Genomic DNA, 18,704 nt, shown 5'->3' with positions numbered 1-18,704 from the left:
AAAAAGTCCCAGAGGAAAACTAAAATAAACTATTGTTTTGATTTAACCTCCATGTTCAATAGTTATTATACAGGGTGTTTTAAAAAGATTGACCGGATTTGAAATCGCTATATCTCTGCAACCACGAATCACCCATTAATGAAACTCTTAACACTTGAAAGGGCGGGGCATAGAGTTTCAAATGATTACCGCTAGATGCCTCTCTCAGCGCACAAACAGCCCCGAGCCTCAGTCAATCGCAAGATGGCGACCCCGCAACACAAGGCGTTTTGCATTCTGCAGTTCAGCAGACTGAATCCGTAATTGCGGTGCAGCGTGCGTTTCAACGGCGTTTTGGTATTGATCCGCCAATGTCAAAGAGGATTCATCGTTGGTACCGACAATTTGAGGAAACAGGCTGTTTATGTAAGGGGGAGAGCACAGGGCGACCACGCACCTCAAAGGAAAACGTGAGAAGAATTCAAGAGTTTTCTGCGTAGCCCGCACAAGTCCACTCGTCGTGCCAGCTGAGAACTTGCGACTTGTCATACGACTGTCTGGTGTGTAAGGCAACGCTTAATCATGAGGCTATACCGGTTGCAAATGGTACAGACTCTTCGTGCAGGTGACAAAGGAAAGCATGTAGAATTTTGTGATGCGATGTTACAGAACATGGAGGACGACAGCGTCTTACCGAGTTTGATTTTTAGTGAAGCAACGTTTCATCTAAGCGGTAAAGTTAACCGTCACAATGTGCACATATGGGGAGAGAATCCACACGAAACTGTAGAGCATGAGCGTAATTCCACGAAAGTAAACGTGTTTTGTGCTGTTTCTCAAAGAAAGGTTTATGGCCCTTTCTCTTTTGAGGGAAACACAATTACGGGGCAAGCGTATCTCGAAATGCTGCAGAAATGGCTCTTTCCACAACTTGATGAATATTCCGATGACTTCATTTTTCAGCAAGACGGAGCACTGCCACATTGGCACCTGCAGGTTTGACGTTTTCTAAATGACACACTGCCTCAACGTTGGATAGGTCGCACGGGACCCCAGGCCTTGGCGCTACACTCTTGGCCCCCAAGATCCCCAGACATCACACCCTGCGACTTTTTCTTGTGGGGATACGTCAAAGACCGTGTTTTTGTGCCACCATTAGCGACTCATCTGGATAACCTCAAAAACAGAATCACGTCAGTGGTGACTTCAGTGGAAAAAGATACTTTGAGAGGCGTTTGGGACAAATTCAACTATCGTCTTGATGTTATCCGTACAGCAGGTGGAGGGCACATAGAGCATTTATAAAATGGGTAGTAAAACTTGATAACTCATTAAACCGTTTGTAACTTTTTGTGTAATTGTAACATGTTGCCATTGTGAAATATATTGATTTTAAATTAGGTCCCTATTTTTGAAACACCCTGTACATTACTGCAAATACAAACTTGACATTGTCACACACTGGCATGGTAAAAAGGTGGTTGTGTGTCCAGAACCATGCCTGGCCACCTTCATCTGCTCAGTGTTAATGCTTTCTCACTTCACCATGTAATGAATTTAAGATCAATCAACATAGCAGAGGCCCACAATAAGTTCAGTTTTCACTTACACTATGTAACACGATTTTTGTCCCTGGAAGGCTCGTGTTATTTTGTTATTGGTTACGCCTAAAAAGTATAGAAAATTGGCTATTATTCCCCACAAACTTTCATTTTGTGACCAGAACTTTATGTGAAGGAATGACACAAATGCACACGTTTTATCATTTAAAATAGGTAAATTTCAAAATATCACTGTCCTGGTCACAAAAGCAAAGTTTGTGGGGAGTAATAGCTATTTTCTGTATTTTTGAGGCATAAGCAATTAAAAAATAACACTTACTACCCAGGGACAACATTTTTTTTTGGTTACGCAGTGTTATCAATCATTTTTGCTGTCGGAAATAATCAAAATAATTGTTGAGTTCATAATGCAGTGAAATAACTGCACGACAGCTCCCCACAAAGTTAAACTCTTAAACACACATGCATTTCATATGAATAATGAATATTTTATGTATAAATGTATTTTTTTGTCTGTGTGTGTGTGTGTGCGCACACTTGCAGGGATTTGGCTCTCAAACGGTGGGGTTTACGTTGAAAAATATAGCCAGGCACCACGCTGTAAGCCCCGCGGTGAGCAAGCTCTTTGATTTAGTGTACTTTTCGTTTATTTATGTATTTAATAGCGCGCTATCGACCATACCAACTCACACGCGTTCGGTGGGGGGGCCTGCCAAGTCACACATGTTCGGTGGGGGTGTGGGTGAAATATGCTTTAGCGTTAAACATGCTATAAAAAAAAACACTAAACACCGAGGTAAATTCTTCACAGTGTGATGTCCCCACCCCTCCACCCCAATGCATGCAGTTACTAATATAGAGTTGGTAGATGCTACTATAGGCCATAGATATTACTGCACAAAGGGTGGGGGGATCGTGGGTGGAAGGGGTGAGGGCTAGCGGCCCAGCCCCCAGCCTGCCAAGTTGCCATCTCGCCCGGATCGGCAATATCGGTGAGACCGAGGGCTCTGCGCGGGACTAGGCCTCACCACACCCCTCTGTCAGGTTAATACTTTGTGCTATAGAGTCCATATATACTGCTATAGAGTCAGCTAGTACTGTCGTCATAGCAGGTACCATCACAGTCAGTATGCACTACTGTAATCATTGCAGGTACCAACCACCAGTCTGCACTGCTGTAATCATAGCAGGGACCACCACAGTCTGCACTGCTGTAATCATAGCAGGGACCACCATAGTAAGTATGCACTGCTGTAATAATAGCAGTTACCACCACAGTCAGTATGCACTGCTGTAATCATCGCAGGTACCACCACAGTCTGCACTGTTGTAATCATAGCAGGGACCACCACAGTAAGTATGCACTGCTGTATTCATAGCACGTACCACAGTCAGTATGCACTGCTGTAATCATAGCACGTACCACCAGTAAGTATGCACTGCTGTAGTGAAAGCAGGTTCCACCACAATATGCACTGCTGTAATCATAACAGGTACCACCACAGTCGGTATGCACTGCTGTAATCATAGCACGTACCACCAGTCAGTATGTACTGCTGTAGTGAAAGCAGGTTCCACCACAATATGCACTGCTGTAATCATAACAGGTACCACCACAGTCGGTATGCACTGCTGTAATCATAGCACGTACCACCAGTCAGTATGTACTGCTGTAGTGAAAGCATGTTCCACCACAATATGCACTTCTGTTATCATAGCACGTACCACAGTCAGTATGCACTGCTGTAGTGAAAGCAGGTTCCACCACAATATGCACTGCTGTTATCATAGCAGGTACCACCAGTCAGTATGCACTGCTGTAATCATAGCACGTACCACAATCAGTATGCACTGCTGTAATCATAGCAGGTTCCACCAGTCACTATGCACTGCAGTCATGATAGCTGGTTTCGCCACATTCGGTATGCACTGCTGTAGTGAAAGCAGGTACCCATGCGGGGGTAGAAATATTTTTGAGGGGGAGAGGTCGACAATTATCAGAAACCTTATATATCAGCTATTTACCCCCCCACTTTCTATAACTTTTTGGACTTCTGCAAGCCTGATTTGGAGCTTTCGTGACTGCAGGAATTACTCTTTGGTTCTTTCGGTAAAGTCACATAGAAAGAGAACATAATAAATTAAATAATAGCATACGACGTTTCGATTGCAACACAATCAATCATCAGGTACAAACTGAGGAGAAAACAAACCTACGAAGGCTCCAAGTCTCTCATTGACATGCTAATTTATCTACCCCCGCCCTCTATCTCTCTACCCCCCTCTCTCTCTATTTAAGGCCTCGACACAAAGGCGTTGTTTCTCTATGTGCCTATGTGTGTCTCTCTCTGTGTGTCTCTGTGTTATCTCTCTCTGCTTATGTGTCTGTCTATGCGTCTCCGTGTCTGTTTTTGTCTCTCTCTCAAATTTTATCAATCTTTGGAAGAACGTAATCAACCAGGTAGGGTGTTGACTGTTTGTTAGCCGACTCTCTTGAGTTGTATTGCATTATATTTCTAAGTTTACTAGGTTTGTTTTCTCATTAATTCGTAATTGATTATGATTGCTTGTTGCAATCTAAACGTCGTATGCTATTATTTTATTTATTATGTTCTATTTCTACGTGACTTTACCGAAAGAACCAAAGAGTAATTTCTGCAAGCCTCTTATAATTTTGTTGGTGGAGAAATGGACAAACGGCCCACCGGGCTTTCACAATAGTTTAGTATCTGTGTATGCATATGTAATGTTTTTAAGAGAAGTTTTGAAATATACTCTTTGGTTCTTTCGGTAAAGTTGCGTAGGTAGAAAAATAAAACAAAATAAATAAGTTTTGAAGTATATTTTTCGCCCGGGCAACGGCGGGTACTTCCTGCTAGTCTTACCTATAAATGTGATTGTTTGTCTGTCTGCGTATCGATATGCGACCAAAAGTTGTGAAGGATTTCGCTTTCCAACTGTGGGGTTTACGTAAAAAAAAATTGCCAGGTACCACGCCATAAGCCCCTTGCTGAGCCAGCGCTATTCCGATTTCGCGTTCGTCACCTTTAAAGTAGTTTAATTAGCGATTACATGTTCATTTATTTATTACACAGCGCGCTCGACCATACCAACTCACACACTTTCGGTGGGGAAGGGGGGGCGGGCCCCTACCAAGTTACACGCGTTTGGTGGAGATGAGGGTAGAATTCTCTTTCGTATGGACATTAAGCAAGGTAACACATACACATATTCACAGCTCCCTTCACACATGTGTCACCATGGCTGTTTACTCATCACAAATTGCCTTTTATAGGTTACACATTAACTAACAGGGATGAACCAATGTTGTTAAAGAATAGCCTTATTCTGGACTCTTGAGGCATAAGCAGCCACGCAATATCACTTACTTTACAGATGGCAAACCAATAAATATACTCAATTACGTCTTCAATTTCGATTTAAAGCTTTCGTGACTGCAGGGATTCATCTTCTTGGTTCTTTCGGTAAAGTCACGTAGAAGGGAAGTAATAAAATAATAAAAATAAAACATAATAAAACAATTCTCACGACGTTTCGGCTACAACGCAAGCAGCCGTCTTCAGGTGAAGAATGAGACACTGCCAAGCTAGGAGCTTATATATAAGCTGAGTTGGAGGTGGAAGAAGAAGAGAGCCTTAACAAAAGAATGTGCATATCAAGAGGAATTTAGCATATTCATGGGAAATGCGTAGGAGGTGGGCGGGGGGGTTTCAAAGTCATATTATGCCCATGCATTATGCAGGATCAGCAGCACCAAAGGGAGGGGGGGGGGTAGCATTAACAAAGGGAGGGCATGTTAATAGTATGTAGAAGCAATGAAACATGTGAATGGGAAAACGGTGGCAGGAGATCCGCAGCGGAGCAAATAATGCATTCCCTGTGGAGAACACAAGATACACAGTTAATGCCAGTGAGTGGACTGCGGTCTGAAAGTCACCATAAACGTGAACAACAATCAGTTAAGATCCGAAGTGGTTTATTACGTCCTTCCAATGATTGCTGAGCCAGAATCCATCTTCTCGGTTGAAATTGTCTCTGTGTTTGTATATGTGGATCGCCTCATGAACGAATCTCTCATGGTAGCCAGATGGCTTGCAGAGAACCTCTGTCTTGGAGAAGTCAATGTCATGTGAACCCACTGAATTTTAACAGTGATCTGCCACGGCTGAGGTGTTTGTCCTACCGTGTTTCAGGTCAGCTTTATGTTCACGGATGCGGTCCGAGACATGTCGTTTGGTTTCTCCAATGTAACTGCTACCACAGAGGCAACTTAGTTTGTAGACGCCAGGGTACTGTATGTCTGGAACCACGTCTTTTACAGACGGAACCAGATCACGGATTTTATGTCCTGTGTTGAATCGTACCTGAATCTTGTGTTTTATCAGGATTTTGGAGATCTTTTTTGTGACCCCAGCAATGTAGGGTAAGGTGATGGTTTTGAAAGGCTCCTCAGCAGGATCCTTCTTGACGGTTGGAGTGATGGCCTTGCGGATTGTGTAGTCGGAGTAACCATTAGCCTTAAGAGCTTGGCGTACGTGTTTGAGTTCACTGGCAATGTGTTCCTGGTCGGAGATGCATTGGGCTCGATGGTATAGAGTCTTGATGAGGGAGTTCTTCTGGGATGGATGGTGGTGGGAATCCGGTTTTAGGTAGGCATCCGTATGGGTGGCTTTCCTGTAGACAGAATGGCTCATTGAACCATCAGGTCTCCTTTTAATTAGGACATCCAAAAAGGGTAGCTTGCCATCTTTTTCGACTTCCATGGTGAATCTGATGGCTGGGTGTATGGAATTGATGTGGTCGAGAAATTGGTCTAGAGCAGGCCGGCCATGTGGCCAGATGACAAAAGTGTCATCTACGTACCTCTTCCATAAGGTCGGGTGTAGAGTGGCAGTCTGGATGGCGTCAGTCTCAAATTTCTCCATGAAAATGTTGGCTACAACCGGAGATAGGGGGGAGCCCATTGGGGTGCCCTCAGTTTGCTTGTAGAAGGTTCCATTCCAGGTGAAGTATGTATTGGTTAAGCAATGTCTCACCAGGGGGGGGTATCCCAGTATTCAGTCCTTGATGAACCAAGTCTTCAATGATTGCGATGGTGTCAGGCACAGGAACCTTGGTGAACAAGGAAACCACATCAAAACTGACAAGCAGGTCGTCTGGGGACAGGGAAATCCCCTTGATTGTCGATACCAGGTCAGTAGAGTTTTGTACCGCAGAGGTGGTTTTTCCAGTGAAAGGCCGTAGGATTTCAGACAAAAAACGAGCCAGTTTGTAAGTGGGGGAGTTGATAGTAGAGACAATGGGACGAAGAGGTGTATCTTCTTTATGTATCTTTGGCAAGCCGTACAATCTTGGTGGCCTGGCTGCAGAAGGTTTCAACGAGAACTGTTTGGTCTGATCAATTAATGCGGTTGAAGCAGAAATGATGTTGTTGGTTTTGGAGACGAGGCTGTTGGTGGGGTCTCTTTTTATTTTTGTGTAGCTGCCATCGTTGAGTAGTTCTTGGATTTTGGTGTTGTATTCTGTTTTGTCCATGATGACAGTGGCATTGCCTTTGTCGGCTGAGAGGATGACAATGTCATCCCTCTTTTTTAATTGAGCTAATTCAAAACGCTCATCTTTGCTGATGTTAATAGCTGGCATCTTAGCGTTTTTGAGGGTTGCAGAGATTTCAGATCTTGCTACGTCTGCCGCGATGTGACTCAGGCCCTGAGAGCTACATCTACTCTAGCAATGATATCATTAACTGGTATGTGTCTAGGTGTGACTGCAAAGTTTAGTCCTTTAGCTAGAACGGATTTCAGACCTTCAGAAATAGAACTGTTACTGCGATTAATTACGACTTTGTTAACATCTAGCTTTTCAATGTCCGGTTTCTTGTTTGAGAGGCGGTTGAATTTGGAAATCAAGTTGTCCTTACATTTAGTCGACATAGCAGCAGCCGAAGAGGCAGTCATTTTATCTACATGTTCCCCGAAGGCGGAGAGGAGGCTCCAGCAGTGACCCCGGAGCCCGGGACCCCGGTGACGGTCCCCATGGAGACGAGCGGGCCGGAGCGGGAGGATTCGGCTGCGGGGAGTGCCAGCTCACCGCCGCCGCCAGAGACGGAGAGCGTCCCCGCAGCTCTGCTGCGGGGTGGAGGCACGGAAGCAGCCAACCGCCCCGCACTCGAGATGGGAGCAACTGTCAACTGCCAACGTTGAAAGCGCCGCCGTTTTCCCAGCGACCGCTCCACCGGAAATGGCCGTCATGTTGGCTGCGACGCAATCCGCGGCGGCCATGTTGGCTCGGGAGCCGTATGCGGCCGCTACTACGGCTGCGACGCGGCGGCCGGCGGACATGGCTGCCATGGCGACCGCGACGCCGCGTCTCTCCACCGACGCGGCCGGGGTTTCTCGGCACGCCGCTCCTGCGGGACCAGCCGTCGGCGACGACGCGGCTCTACATCAAGCTGCGCCCGCCGGGGGGGCCCCGGGTAAGTACGCGCGTGCCGTCCTCGCCGGGCCGCCGGGGTGGGCAGCGGCAGCTGCCGCTGCCCCGTACATCGCCGTGCCGCCGGAATGGGCCGCGGGTGCTGCCATGGCGACCGCGACGCCGCGTCTCTCCACTGACGCGGCCGGGGTTTCTTGGCACGCCGCTCCTGCGGGACCAGCCGCCGGCGACGACGCGGCTCTACATCAAGCTGCGCCCGCCGGGGGGGCCCCGGGTAAGTACGCGCGTGCCGTCCTCGCCGGGCCGCCGGGGTGGGCAGCGGCGCCTGCCGCTGCCCCGTACATCGCCGTGCCGCCGGAATGGGCCGCGGGTGCTGCCGCGGCTCCACCTGTCGCCGCGCTCACGGGGCCGGCCACCGGCGATGCGTCCCTTGTCATGGATGACGCCGCGGCTCCGTGTTATACCGCCGCGTCTTCGGCGTGGCCCGGGGAGGCCGCAACTCCGTGGTGCCTCGCTGCGTCGCGAGAGGTTGCCGCGGCTACGGCCGCTGTCCCGCACCTCGCTGCGCCGGTGGGGTGGGCCGCGGGGGCCGCTGCAGGCCTGATTTATACCGCCGCGTCTTCGGCAACGCCGTGGTCCCTCGCCGCGTCGCAGGACGACGCCGTGGCTTCGTACGCCGCCGCTGACAGGTGGGTCGCGAAAGCGCAGGTGCCTTCACACCTCGCTGCATCTACGGCGTGGCCCATGGGGGCCGCAGCACCACCGCACCTTTCCGCGTCTTCGGCGTGGCCCGCGGGAGCCGCAATGCTGCCACCGCCGCACCATGTCGTGTCCGCCGGGTGGCCCGCAGGTGCCGCTTGGCTTCCACACCTCGCGGCGCCGCGCGGCCAATGGCAGCGCCGGTTACCCGACGTTGCGCCGTTTGTCGCGCAAGGGGGCGACTGGTCGGCCTTCCAGGACCGGTTCGACGCGGCATACATGTCGGTCAGCTGGTCCATGGAGGAGGCCTTGCCGGCGCTTCCGACCTGCTTGGACGAAAGGGCTCTGCAGGCCTTCAAGTCCATCCATCCAGCCAATCGGGCTACACTCCCGGCGGCCTATATCCAAATGGCCAACGTTTTTGAGCCGCCGTCCACCGCGCAGCTAAAGTTTTCATTGCGGCAGTGGGAGGAGGGGGAACTGCCGCTGGCCTTCCGCTGCTCGCTCCTGGCCCTGGCACAGGCTGCATACCCTGACCTGTACGGCAGGGCACTTGATTCTATGGCCTTGGGGAAGCTGCTTGACCTGGCAAGGGAGCTAGGAATTGCTCTGTCGATCAACAATGATCGGCAGATCACATCCTTGGCGGTCGCCGAAAACATTCAGGCGCACCTCTCCCTCCGCCAACGGCCTCAGATGGCGGCGTGTGCGGGGGTCCCGGCGCCGGACGGGGGGGTCACCTCTCAGGGGGTGGACACCCTCGCGGCCCTAGCGATGCCCGATCGTCGAGGAAGGGGGGCGGGTGGTCGCCGTCCGGAGCAGCGGGGGCGGCCGGGACCTTCCCGTCCACAGGAGGCGGACACGGTGGCCTGCTTCCGCTGTGGTCAGCGGGGCCACATTGAGCGGGGCTGCCGGAATGCCCCGGAGGCCTTTGGAAAAGGGACTCCACCTTCTCCCAGACCCTCCTTGGCATCGGGTCCGGGGCCCCAGGCGAGTCGCGACGCATCATCTGCGCGGCCGCTCCCTTCACCTCATGCATCTAGCGGGGCTAGGGCCCATCGTCATGGGGTTGTCCTCGAAGGGTCAGGTGCACCATCGTCATCACCCCCTCAATGGCCCAGACAGACCCGCCACTGGGATGCGCTTGCGCATAGGATGGTGGCGGCAGCTGCCGGCTCCTCAGCGGTGGCAGGATATGTGCAAGGGGTGCACGTTCGCCTCCTGGTGGATACGGGGGCATCGGCCACCATTATTTCTGAGGCCATTTTTGGGCTGCTACCCCACAGCGTGGGTCCGTTAAGGCCGGTTCGCAGGGCTTGTGTCGCCGCGAACGGCGGCAGTTTGGGCATCTTGGGCCACGTTGTAGCGTCAGTTCGGGTTGACGAAATTGAGTTGGCCGGGCCGATTTTGGTCTCCAGGACCTTAGCAGTGCCATGCCTCTTGGGGACCGACTTTTTGTCTAGGATGCCCATCCGAATTCTCGTTGACCAGGGCTGTGTGGAAATGCCGTCAGGGAGGCGGCTGAAATTCCTACAATCGCCTACCGTCCTGTCTCCCTTGGTCGCCGGTGTACGGGCCTTGAATAAAGTGCCGGTGACCGTACCACCGGCATCACAAATCCTGATACCCCTTAGGTTGCGCAAACCGCTCAAAATGGGCTCCACGGAGACGGGTATCCTCCTGTCCCCGTCAAGCTACTTTTCAAGGACGAAGGGGTTGGTGGGCGCCTTGACAGCCGTGTCGGGGGGCCAGGACCTTTTTTTGCAGGTCCTCAATTCGGGACCCTTGCCGGTCGTAGTCCCGGCTGGCGCCGTCCTGGCACACGCGACCCCGGCTCCTCCACCCGAGAGCGCTGCCCCGGATGGAGGGGTCGTGGCGGGCGTGATGCGCACGGGGGACCCCGACGCATCATGGATCGCCACGTTGTGCGACGAGAATGCCTCGTTGTCCTCCGAGAAACGTCGGCAACTCCGCGACCTCATCGAGCGGTTCACCGATGTATTCAGCCAAAGTAAGTTTGATCTGGGTCGCACTACTCTTTTGGACCACCACATAGACACGGGCGACGCGGCCCCTATTCGACTTAATTCCCACCGCTTTAGCCCAGCGGAAAAAGATCATGTACGCTCGGCTGTTGAGGAAATGTTGGCGGCGGACATCATCTCCCCATCTACTAGCCCTTGGGGTGCCCCCATTGTGCTAGTCAAGAAACGGGACGGGAGTCTCCGGTTCTGCGTCCGAACCGACCACGCGGCCCTGCAATATTCGCTGAAGATTAGTCAGCCCTCGAGTCAGCTGTCTCGCTGGCTCGAAGTGCTCCAGGATTACACCTTTGATGTAATCCACAGGAAGGGGACACAGCTTGGAAATGCGGACGGTTTATCCCGGTTGCCGGCAGGCGGTGGGTGTGCTTGCGCCCTGGGCTCTAGCCGTTGCAAGGCCCCAGGGGACGCCGCGGCCCAGTTGGTCGCGTCGGCCGAGGCGGACACCCCTCCAGGTGCGGCGTCGCCCGCGGATTTCAGCCTTGGACTTCCCTGGGAGGTATGGTCCGGCTTGCAGATGGAGGATTCCTCTCTGCTGAAGCTACGGCGCCGTGTCGGACATAAGACCCGGAGCTCAGCTTCGTCGGCTGCCCCGGAGATCGCCGTGCATGACGGACTACTCATGCGTTGGGATGCCCAATTGGAACGCTATTGTGTGGTTGTGCCCACTAGCCTGTGTGGTAAATTAACCCGAGCCATTCACGAGAAGCTTATGCACCTTGGCTACCACAAGACCTTATTGACCCTTAAGCGGGACTATTACTGGCCGGGTGTTGAGGGTGACGTGGCACTGATTTTAAAGGGTTGCCACGACTGCGCGCGGAGGAAGGCCCCAGTTGTCCGGGACCGGGCCCCGCTGCAGTCCATCCGGGTTTCTCGCGTTAATGAGCTCGTGGCGCTCGACATTTTGGGGCCATTCCCTGCATCCCAACGGGGCCACAAATACCTCTTGGTGGGCGTTGAGTACCTCACACGTTGGCCCATGGCATGGCCTTTGGTCGATCAGTTGGCCTCTTCTATCACCGAGGCCTTCGTCCAGGGGTACGTGTTTGACAAGGGCGCGCCGGAACAATTGTTGACTGACCAGGGGCGGAATTTCTCGTCTAGGTTGCTCAAGGAGGTGTGTGACCTCCTTGGCACCAAGAAAATCCGCACCTCGCCCTACCACCCCCAGTCAGACGGGATGGTAGAGCGCTTGAACCGCACCCTTACGTCCATGCTGTGCCACCAGGTGAACACGTCCCAGTCAGACTGGGACCTGTTCGTCCCGGGGGTCTTGGCAGCGTATCGGTTGGCCCCTCATGCCTCCACGGGATTTTCGCCTTTTTATTTGATGTACGGTAGGGAACCGGAGCCCCCGGTGCACGTCCAGATGGACGTTGGCTCCTCCAAGAAGGGGTCGGCGGTGCCGACCCCTTTGAAGGTCGCGCTTGACCGGCTGCGCGAGGCGCGACAGGCCGCTGCCGAGAATTCCGCAAGCCGGCAGGCGGCTAATGAGCGGCTGCCCAAACACCAGGCAGCTGGCCTCCCGTGGATAGCGGGTCAAAAAGCGTGGCTGCATTGTCCCCAGGTCCCCGTTGGCACATCGGCCAAATTGCATCGCCCTTGGCAGGGCCCCGTGGAGGTTGTGGAGGTCCGCCGGCCGCAATGCGTCCGGATTCGGTTCGGTCGCCGGCAGTGGATAGTGCACCCGTCCCGGCTCAAACGTTATGTTCCATCTACCCTGGGGGATCCACCCCCAATTCCGGAGCGGCCGGCTGATGATGTGTCCGGCGTGCCTGACCGGCCGGGTCTCGTTGACGGAGGTGACGTCCGACCTGTGTGTGTGCCCCCAGGCCCCTCCCGAGTGAGGCCGACAGAGACCCCCCGGTCACCGGAGGCCACGGCGGTGGGCCTGTTGCCCGCTGACGGGCCACCTGCACGGGAGGCGGACATCATACGGAGGAGCGGGCCAGCAGCGCATACCCGCTCGAGGGGGATGCGGCTCCGGTGACGGCCCTGATGGCCGTTCAGCGGGCCCAGCCCCTGGCGCCCGTTCGGCGCTATCTGGCGGATGAGGCCTTCGGGGTCTATTTGTTTTGTTTTTTGTTGTTGCTGTTCTGCTTGAGGGGCCGTTCTGCCCTAAGGTTTAGTTTCTAGCAGCCGGTTATACCTTCAGGCACACGAACTCGTGAATATTCGGTCTTCGGTCCGGTGTGGGGCCCCACTTGCGGGGTGCTTGCAGCCGGGTCGGCTGTTTTTTTTCACGGCGGGGGGTGATGTAGAGGAGTAGAGGAGAGTGGTGGCGTCGCGTGCGCTGTCCGGTGCGGTGACATCACGGGACGTGGGGTCGCACGCGCCGGGCAGTGCACGTGACGTCTCGCCTCAGAGGGTATTTAAGGGAGACCCCGTGACGTAAGCGGGGTCACTGGAGGAACGGGGATAGTGGAAGGGGTGAAGAGGGAACCCTTATAGTGATACTTGTTAATAAACCCTGGCGGAAGCCCCTAACTCACCTCCGTCTCCGAGTACCTCCGTCTACAACAGCAACAACTACTTAACACTATTAACATGCCCTCCCTTTGTTGATGCTACCCCCCCTCCCTTTGGTGCTGCTGATCCTGCATAATGCATGGGCATAATATGCTTTGAAACCCCCCCGCCCACCTCCTACGCATTTCCCATGAATATGCTAAATTCCTCTTGATATGCACATTCTTTTGTTAAGGCTCTCTTCTTCTTCCACCTCCAACTCAGCTTATATATAAGCTCCTAGCTTGGCAGTGTCTCATTCTTCACCTGAAGACGGCTGCTTGTGTTGTAGCCGAAACGTCGTAAAAATTGTTTTATTATGTTTTATTTTTATTATTTTATTACTTCCCTTCTACGTGACTTTACCGAAAGAACCAAGAAGAATTACGTCTTCATTCTATAATATTTACACTTGCCCCCTCAGTAGGGGGTTTGAGTAGTGACGTTATGTCAATTACACTTGATTGGTGCGCATCTGCTCATAGTTACAGGCAAGTGAGGTTAATTTTGTATTCGTTGACTTTCAGTATTTACTGCTCTTGCTCGTAGCAAAATGTTAGCACCAAAATGGCGAAATGCCCTCGCAGTCGCTCCTAATCACTTACTTAATATACATGCGTGCATTTCCCCTCTCCCTTGCTTCTTTCACTAAAGTCACATACATAGAAAACTATTATTTACAAACTTATTTAGTCAATATAAAAGTTAGAGTGTGCGTGTGTAAATCCATGTGGGGGTGTGAGTCTATATATGTGTGTGCGTTGTGTCTGTGCGAGTCTGTGTGTGTATGCGTCAATGTGTGTGCGAGTCAATGTGTGTGACAGTCACTGTTTGTTTGTGTACGGCCATGTGTGTGTGTGCTGTGTTTAAGTCGATGTGTGTCAGTCAATATGTGTGTAAGTCCATATGTGTGTGCATAGTTCCATGTACATGTCAGTCGATGTATGTGTGTGTTTAAGTCGATGTGTTTGTGTTAGACGGTGTGTGTGTGGGTCCATGTGTGTCAGTCGATGTCTGTGTGTGTGTACGTCGAAATGTGTGTCTGCGTGAGTCCATGTGCATTTGTAAGTCGACGTGTGTGTACAAGTCAATTTGTTTGTGTGTGGGTCGATGTGTGTCAGTCGATGTGTGTGTACGTCGATATGTGTGTGAGTCTGTGTGTTAGTCGATGTCTGGCAAAACAACCCCCTACCTCCTCGCGGTGCCGGACGGGCAACTCTGTCATGGACAGTGCTGTGGGGGGAGGGCCAATGCCCACTGGCCTCTCCCCTCATGGCGTCTGTGACCACCACAGTGGCTAAACGGGGGCTCTGGACGGATGCGAGGGGCTGGTAACCCCTCCACCTTCAATTCATTACCACGAAACTACGAATTAAACATAAATATGTAACTAATAAGCTTGTGCCGGAGGCCCCGGGGGGACAGGCGTCTATGACGTCTCCTGGCCAAACCCCAATTGGCGGAGCCAGGAGATTGAATCTTCACCCTCGGGGCTCCTCCAGAAACAATGAAAAGTCACTACGGATGGCCACGTGGAATGTTAGAATGCTCACTGCGGAGGAGAGGCTGCCACTCCTTTGTCGGGAGCTGGACCGGTACCGCCTGGATCTCTGTGGCATTCAGGAGGTCCGGTAGACTGGTTCTGGCTCCTGCTACCATGAGGGGTGGACAGTCCTCTTCTCGGGGCAGGAGACTGCCAAACAACAGGGTGAGGTGTGGTAAGCTGTAAGCCCCAGGCTACTTTGGGCTCGCCTTCCCATTAACCGGAAACGAGGAGTGGTGGTCGTGGTTACTTATGCCCCCACCGAAGACAAACATCCGTGGAGGGATGCAGGCAAAGCCGATGAGTCGGATGCCTTCTATGACCTCCTTTCAGGTGCTGGCTAAGGTGGCCACTCGGGACAGAGTCATCTTGTGACTTCAATGCCCGAGTTGGTCATGATGCTGGCACCTGGTCTGGAGTGTGTGTGAGTCGCTGTATGTGTGTACGTCGATATATGTGTGTGTAACTCCATGTGTGTGTATCTAAAGTGGATGTCTATGCGTGTGTGAGTCCATGTGTAAGTCCATGTGTTTGTGTGTGTGTGTGTGAGTGAGTCGATATGTCTGTGTGTCAGTCCATGGCCGCTTTGTGTACGTGGCTCTATGTGAGTCATTGTAAGTCAATTACTTTGCGTGTCTGTAGGTCCATGTGTGCGTGTGAGTGAATGTATGTGCTTTATTGACCTGCTCAAGGCCGCTAACACCATCAGTAGGCCTGGCCTCTGGGTTGTTCTTCATTCTTACGGAGTACCTCACCCTTTGCTCACGATCGTTAAGGACCTTCATGATGGTGAGCGGCCCCGCGTCAAACTATGTGACCGTCAGTCAGAGCCATTACCTCTACACCTTGGGGTGTGACAGGGAGGTCCTCTGGCTCCCACATTATTTAACATATCTTTTGACCACATAGTTCGTAAAGCCTTCAATGGCTGTACTGGAGGAATTACCATATGATACAGATACAATGGGAGGCTTATCGATGCCCGGGTGCGGTCAAGGGATGGCTCCCTATTGCTTAAACATGTTATGTATGCCGATGCTCTGGTGATTGCTGCTCACTCAGAGGAGGAGTTGGAGGCACTGCTGCTGAACCTGGAGCTTGCCACTAAGAGGTGGTGGCTTACCATCAGCCCCACCAAAACTAAGCACGTGCCTGGGTATTTTGTACCATCGGACAATCCACCCCCACAACTGACAATTGGTGAACGGCAGTTGTAGAGAGTTTGGAGAGATTCCCATACTTGGCCAATGTGCTCATGACTGGCTCCAGTTTAACAGCAGAGGTCTCACTCCAAATCAGTCGAGCGCCATTATCTTTTTTATCGGCTGCGTTACGCTGTGTGGAAGCTACCTGGTCTCTCGCTCCGCATGAAGCTCCAGGTCTTCTCGCCCACGCTAATTCCCTCCCTTCTCTACACTTGCGAAACGTGCACCCCCCTAATGGAACATCTTCGCCGGTTAGAAACATTTAGGCTGGCCTGCTAACGATCCATCCTGGGTTTAACCATGTGTGCATCTAAGTCGATGTGTTTCTATGTGTGTGGATCGATGTCTGTGTGTAAGTCCATTTATCTATCTGCCTTTATCGCCCGGGCAACGCCGGGTTCTTAACGCTAGTTACTCAATGTTTGATTACTTAGACCTGTGCGAAGCCAAGTAAATTAGCTAGTACTGAATAAATACTATACTTTCGATGATGTTTGTGCGTGAGTGGGGAGTGGTAGTGCAACGGTTAGCATGCTGAGCTATAATCGCAGTGAGCCGATTTATATTTCCTGAGCCAAGCCACATTTGGTTGTCGCCTAATGAAGCTGTTTGTAATTACTGTCGAAACGTCGTACTCAAGATTGTAAATGTTGTGGCTTGGCTCTCCAACACACAACCGGTGTGCTGTACTAGTGACGAATTGGCCACGTTCTGTTTACGTGACAACCCTTACTAGTTGGCTGTGTCGGGTGGTGGGGGTTTAACTACACGATTTAACCCAAACAAACCTGTATTACAGATGTATATTTGGAGTTTGCGTGTCTCTCTCCCGTGGTCGCGTGGATTTTCCTCCACATTTAGAGTCAACATCACCACGCGTTTAGAGTATTTGACTGATATACATTTCCACACGTTGCTAAGCCACTTTGTTGTGGGCAGGTGGATTCTGGAAAAGAGCAGTATAGCTCAAGTGGGCTTGGCCTGGTACAAGAAAAAAAAACTAAATACTTAAAATAAACAAACTTTCAAAGTAGTGAGCCAGATGAAGACAAATTAAACTTAAGCAAAGAATTAAAGCAAATGCCATCAGGCGAGGGCAGGAGGCAAAGCCCCGCATGGCTAGGCCCCGCGTTGTAATGTTCCAACCTGGACATCGATTCCATACTTGCTACTCCTCAATTGATATCCCTACGAGAAAGAAGATGCGAGGCTCTACCTGGGTAAACAACAACAACCACGACAACAACCACGATGTGAACTTCTCACCTCTGATCTCAGTGAGAGCGCGCGCAGTGCAGCAGCTTCCTGGTATCTCGTGACGTCACGCAGCAGCAGGAGGTGACATGACGTCACTTACGGGGATCAACACAATCCCCTCCCCAACGAGCGGCGGTGTAACTTAATACATTATGTTAATGAGCCGCCAGTAACTAAGCGTAGCTTTTTCTTTTGCATATCAAGAGGAATTCAGCATATGGAAAATGCGTAGGAGGTGGGCGGGGGGGGTTCCAAATCAATACTATGCCCGTGCATTATGCAGGATTAGCAGCATCAAAGGGGGGGGGGGAAGGGGGGGAGCATTAACAAAGGAAAGGAATGTTAATAGTATGTAGCTGTAGTTACTAAACAACCACGTAAAAAACTACAGTATAAACTGCATGACAAACTAAAGTATAAACTACATAGCATCATCAGTAAACTTACTATACTCTACAATAAGCTGAGTTACTAACAGTAAGTAATACATGAAAAATTCTACGTTGTAAAAAATTATATAATATGCTTCCATCTAAACTTTATTCTCTTACATCACACGCGTCTATACCGTACTATATACTTCCATAGGCAAAACCAACATTAAATTACATACTGTATTGCTATAAACCACCCTATACCTTATACATTTTTAATATAACACTATGTATTATTCTACCCACCCTAATGTGTATCAAAATGGTTTATTACGTCCTTGCAGTGATTGCTAAGCCAGAATCCATCTTCTCGGTTAAAATTGTCTCTGTGTTTGTAAATGTGGATCGCCTCATGTACGAATCTCTCATGATAGCCAGATGGCTTGCAGAGAACCTCTGTCTTGGAGAAGTCAATGTCATGTGAGCCCACTGAGTTGTAACAGTGATCTGCCACGGCTGAGGTGTTTGTCCTACAGTGTTTCAGGTCAGCTTTATGTTCACGGATGCGGTCCGAGACATGTCGTTGTCATCCTCTCAGCCGACAAAGGCAATGCCACTGTCATCATGGACAAAATAGAATACAACAACAAAATTCAAGAACTACTCACCGATGGCAGCTATACAAAAATAAAAAGAGACCCCACCAACAGCCTCGTCTCCAAAACCAACAACATCATTTCTGCTTCAACCGCATTAATTGATCAGACCAAACAGTTCTCGTTGAAACCTTCTGCAGCCAGGCCACCAAGATTGTACGGCTTGCCAAAGATACATAAAGAAGATACACCTCTTCGTCCCATTGTCTCTACTATCAACTCCCCGACTTACAAACTGGCTCGTTTTTTGTCCGAAATCCTACGGCCTTTCACTGGAAAAACCACCTCTGCAGTACTAAACTCTACTGACCTGGTATCAACAATCAAGGGGATTGCCCTGTCCCCAGACGACCTGCTTGTCAGTTTTGATGTGGTTTCCTTGTTCACCAAGGTGCCTGTGCCTGACACCATCGCAATCATTGA

General features: G+C 51.0%; 1 pseudogene across 1 annotated transcript in view; it reads right to left on the bottom strand.

Annotated features, from left to right (window-relative positions):
- LOC144953572 (uncharacterized) overlaps positions 1 to 17,310 on the bottom strand; it is a 103,754-nt pseudogene extending 86,444 nt beyond the window's left edge. Inside the window, exon 1 of the transcript XR_013640834.1 lies at positions 17,261 to 17,310. The product of XR_013640834.1 is annotated as an uncharacterized LOC144953572 (transcript). The remainder of the gene's footprint in view (positions 1 to 17,260) is intronic.
- Positions 17,311 to 18,704: the final 1,394 nt, after the last annotated feature.

This window comes from Lampetra fluviatilis, chromosome 78 (assembly GCF_964198595.1).
Source record: "Lampetra fluviatilis chromosome 78, kcLamFluv1.1, whole genome shotgun sequence".
Taxonomy (NCBI): Eukaryota; Metazoa; Chordata; class Hyperoartia; order Petromyzontiformes; family Petromyzontidae; genus Lampetra; species Lampetra fluviatilis.
The sequence above is the reverse complement of the archived record's forward strand: the minus strand, read 5'-3'. Positions and strand labels throughout refer to the sequence as shown.